Source organism: Coenobita brevimanus, chromosome 27, assembly GCF_032717465.1.
Source record: "Coenobita brevimanus isolate Jiangsu-jjx chromosome 27, ASM3271746v2, whole genome shotgun sequence".
Taxonomy (NCBI): Eukaryota; Metazoa; Arthropoda; class Malacostraca; order Decapoda; family Coenobitidae; genus Coenobita; species Coenobita brevimanus.
In genome coordinates this window covers 24,040,055-24,045,466 of record NC_136980.1, presented here as the reverse complement: position 1 = coordinate 24,045,466, position 5,412 = coordinate 24,040,055, and the positions used below count along the sequence as shown (strand labels likewise).

Here is a 5,412-nt window from a genome sequence, read left to right as displayed (position 1 = left end):
ACAGTGTTACCAGACACCGATGGGTAGAGGGAATGAGTGCTGATGACGTCAGAAGCGAGAACATCATGGGCAGTGGGTCTGGCAACAAACAGTGCTACCAGATGTAGCTGTCGCCCTCAAGCTCTACACGTTAACCGGGCAAAGACTGGCGGGCCAAGTTGTAAACTGAGATCACACACAGGTTCGTGGTTCAGTTGCACTCTGGCCCTGAGAGTGAGGTTGTTCTTGGCAGAGTTCCGTGTGGTTAATGACAGTATTATTAGTATGGTGGGCAGAAAGAATAGATACAAAAGAAAGAAAGTTGCACTATGCAGCATAATAATTGCTACACTGTACGAGAACAAGGACGTGCGAAAAAGGGAATGGTGCAAGGAGTGGTTACAGAAAAGAAGTGCAATGGGAAGCCATGTAACGATACTAAATGAACTACAAGAAGGGTACGAATCAGACTTCACAAACTACATGCGAATGGACCCAAACTCATTTTACGATCTTGTAGAGAAATTAAAACCATTTATAGCCAAGCAGGACACACTGATGAGGGACAGTATTTCTCCAGAAGCGCGTGTAGAGGCGACACTCCTTTTTCTCTCAAGCGGAAGCTCCTACACATCACTCCAATATAGAACAAGAATATCAAAACAGAGTTTGTCTGCCATTATACCCGAGACATGCCAAGCCATCTATGATATACTCAAGGATCAATACTTGCAGGTAAACTTGTTTTGTCTGAAAGATAATACTGTATGGTGATTTATATAGTGGTGGTATCAGTTCTCTTTATCGAATCATGTGATGAGGCTTCGGACATATTTTCAATTTGATCATTCACTATTTATATATATATATATATATATATATATATATATAAAGAGAGAGAGAGAGAGAGAGAGAGATGTCGCCAGACACAGACGTATAGATACAGATACCGTATGTCAGTCCCAATACGGCAACTCGGGCTCTGCCAGTAGACCAGTAGGCAGGATGTCTCGCTCATTTCGACACCCATGTACCCCTTATGAAAGCTATATTGTTTACCTACTGTGCAATATCATGCCACTGTGTTAAATAGATTATAACATCTTTATTATGTGGAATGGAGAACATAACTGATGTATTGTGCCAACTTTATTTCAATTATGTCAAACAGTAATGTACATGGACTATCTTAATAACTAACATACACATATGGAACAAAGTGCCCAAACCAATTTCCTTATCCCTTTATACAAAATCCACTAGGGTATGCATAATATCCTAAATAGCTTATCCATAGTTAATCATTATTCAACAATCTTAGTTGCTGAGGAAAGCCTGCCTAATTTCCCTAGACAGAGAAGGTCAGATATCAACTTCTGCGCGTGGATTCTATTTTCATCATTCATTTGCCGGAGATCGTTGGCAAGAACATTACCAAAATCACTTGCATTATCATCCTCAGCTCCAGATAATGTCCTTAGTTGGTGGAGGGCCTCTTGAAGGACGTCATGTCTCGCGGTACTCACACAAGGCCTTTTGGGTGCTCTTCTCTTTTGGTGGTCAAAGGTGGTCCAGCCTCTGGAGATCGTACACTGGCACGAGAACTACCTGCCACGGGAGCATCAGACGGAGTTGTTATAGGGGCTGATGGAGTATCGTCAGGTCGTCGTAATAAAGGATCATCGAAAATCTGTAAACCAGCAATTGAATATGGTTCTGTTAATGCTGGGACAAAATCATGTAAATAATGGACACAGATGAAGAATAAAAATATTGGTGCAGATGTACGGGTAGTTGGAGGTCGCCGCCATCCCACCTTTTTCGTATTACAGGATGTTTAAGATAAAACGTTACCAATCACTAAATAAGGAGTAGGACAGAGAGAGAGAGAGAGAGAGAGAGAGAGAGCCAAAGGGCGTGGGAGTGATGGACTTTTGAATTATATAGGTTATAATGGGAACAAATAGCTGTTACCTCTACGAAGGTTAGTGCATGTCTACTAACAGCGGTCTTATTTATTTACAGACGCCCAAAACCCCAGAGGAATGGAGGGGTATAGCAGAAGGGTTTTCAAAGAAATGGAACTTTCCAAACTGTATTGGAGCCATAGACGGGAAACACATTCTGATCAGCCCTCCACCTGCTAGTGGTTCCTACTACTTCAACTATAAAGGATCCCACATCATCATATTATTGGCCGTTTCCGATGCCAATGCAAAGTTCATATATGTGGACGTAGGGACCAACGGAAGAGTAGCAGACGGTGAGGTGTGGGACAATACTTCGCTCTGTCAGCATGTTCAGAATGGAACCGCGGGTTTGCCAAATGATGAGGTACTTCCCGGTAGTTCTAGGAGATTGCCATATGTGTTTGTAGCAGATGATGCATTTCCATTAAAGCGTCATAACATAAAACCTTTCCCCTATCGAAACCAAGACCTAGGACAACGCATATTCTCCTACCGACTGTCAAAGGCTCGACGAACTGTTGAAAACGCGTTTGGAATACTTGCAAACAGGTTTCAGGTATTTAAGAAACCTATACATCTGGAACCAAAAAAGGTAGAACAGATTGTTTTAGCCTGCACAGCACTCCATAATTACCTTCAGACAGACCCTATTACTCATCATCTGTGTTCTCAGGGTGTTTTAAATGAAAACAGTACCCCAGGCGCTTGCACAGTTCATCCCCAGCTACTACGTCTAGAGAGTGGACAGCAGAATTCCACGATCGACGGCATAACCGTGCGGGACCAGTACATGCAGTATTTTAATGTAGAGGGTGCTGTATCCTGGCAGCAGACTGACGCTATAACTGACTTGGGACATACAATAAAATAGGGAAAGCCCGGTAATGTTGTTATTAACGTATGTATGAGTATAACATGGCATGAATTAACTGGTTAACAGTATATATACTGTAAGTATGTATTTTAATACATAGTTATTGGATAAAAATAAATATTATTTTTCTTGGGAACAACTTTTTATGGTACAATACCTTCATATCCAAAATTACTTAGACTGGATCAGAATTAATGACGGGGACTGTACATGCATTGTAATCCCTGTAGGCCGTAGCTTCGTAACCGGTGTGTCACGCTACACTTATCTCGATTTTTATCGAGATAAGGCCATATCCCTGGTTTCACAGAAGGTAATATACTCCATTACTACATAAAATTCTATGTGAGGTGTTTGAATAGCACACACACACACACACAGTGATCATCTCTTGAAGGAAGCTACTACTAACTACTACTACTAATTAATAATAATAATAATAATAATAAAAATAATTCTGTCAGAACTCTCCATGTTGAGAGAGAGAGAGAGAGAGAGAGAGAGAGAGAGAGAGAGAGAGAGAGAGAGAGAGAGAGAGAAAGAGAGAGAGAGAGAAAGAGAGAGAGAGACAGAGATTGCATACGTACCTCAGAATCAGAATGTTCCTCGACGATATCGTCCGGAACGTGGGAATCCATATTTGACACTGACTGGCGTATTTTGTCACCATTGGTGAGGAAACTGAGTTCATGGAAACACCATAAATGTTGGGATATAAATATCCTCAGTGCCAACCCCAGACTTTTTAGATTTCTCCAATTTCCGGAGCTCTCGCCTATACTGATTACGAAGAGCTTCTATTTTTTTCTTTACTTCTGTTGTGTTTACAGAAAATCCACTCTTTTTCACCCCATCGGTTATTACGTTAATTGCCGCCACACGTTTATTTCTGTCTCTATACACTTCAGCTTTCACATTCCACAAGCAAGGATTCTGTCGGTACAGGTCTATTAATAACAGGGTTTCTTTCCTACCCCAATTACAGCTTCTTGTCTCTTTGATGGCTGTAGGGCTGGTCATGTTGATGTAGAGGGTGAGACCTTAAGAACTGACAGCCAGCAGTCGTGTTTTTTTTTTTTTTTTTCCGGCCTATCAACCATTGGGGCCGAAGCCCCTGGTTATTAAGGCCATGTATATATATATATATATGTATATACATTTAAGCATATATACATATATATATACACACACGCACACACACACACACACACACACACACTTCCATGCATACATACAGACACACTTTCATGCAAAGGTACATATATATATAATAAATTTAATCATTTATTTTTTTTGTATTTTTATTTTTTTTAATTTTTTCTTGGTTTTGTATTTTTTATACCTTATATTATAAAGAAAAACTAATCTAAAGACCCTAAAACTAATCACCTAACAGACAAATCGCTAACCTATACTAAATCCTACAGAGACAAATAGCTAGACCTACACTAATGGTAAAAATACCTCGACTAACAGAACACCATCGACTGCAGATATGTAATGCCTTTCTACATGACATACCTGCACTCATCACCTGGTGACTGTCAGTCGAGGCACAACCTAATATAGGGGACATCAATATATGAAAGGGAACCAGACGAGTCAGGAACATTTCCATATACGTCAGCTGTCGTCCCTAATTAGAATAACTTAAGCAAGATAATATAATGTATTTACATAATTTGTACAAAAAGTGAAGACCCCCCCCCCAGCAGACCACCATCGACTGCAAGTGCCCAATACCTTCCTATATTGCACACTTGCACTCATCAGCTGGTGACTGTCAGGCGGGGAACTTGGCGTAATGTAGGGGACATCTATATTAGAAATAGATCGGTGGGAGGAGGAACTATTTAAAATATGTCAACTGTCAACCCTAATTAATATTACAATATATACATATTTACTGTTCATAAAAACCTTAACCACGCAGTAAAAAAGTCACATCACTCTGATCAGTCCGGTCTCTCTCAAGAAAGCCATCAATTTATCAGTCATAACAATGTCCACATCACCCAGGATGGTGGAAAGGGTGAAGGGGACGTCTACTGCGCCGCAGTAATTTATAAGTGAAGCACGTTCACGAATAAATCGCCGACAGCGCAGGATGATATGACTAATAGATAACACCGCATTACAGATGTCACAGTGCGGTGGGAAGCGTCTTTCCATATATGGTTTTATGTGGGTGAAAATGGTGGCATTAAGCCGTAATCGTGCCAACACTTTTTCTTCTAGGCGACTGGGACGGTTGGCAGTGTCCCAGTCGCCCAGGTACGGCTTACAAGTTGGAATATTTAGTCTGGTCCACTGACTTTGCCACAGAAGATTTATTAATTTATTTCCGAGAGATAGACTCGACCGTAGATCACGAGGAACGTCCCAAGTCTCCTCGAGCTCTACAGCCGACTTTGCAAGTAAGTCAGCCTGCTCATTGCCGTAGATACGACAATGACCAGGCACCCAGATCAGCGTGAATGACTTGTTGCATGAATGCAACTTATTAACGATGCGGCCCTGGATCTCATGAGAGTCCGTAGTGCAAGATGCAATTGCCTGAAGGGCTGATTTTGAATCTGAAAATATGAC

General features: G+C 41.1%; 1 pseudogene; it reads right to left on the bottom strand.

Moving 5' to 3' along the window:
- Positions 1-1,283: 1,283 nt before the first annotated feature.
- On the bottom strand, positions 1,284-3,843 carry LOC145394508 (uncharacterized; annotated as a pseudogene).
- Between the last annotated feature and the right edge of the window lie 1,569 nt (positions 3,844-5,412).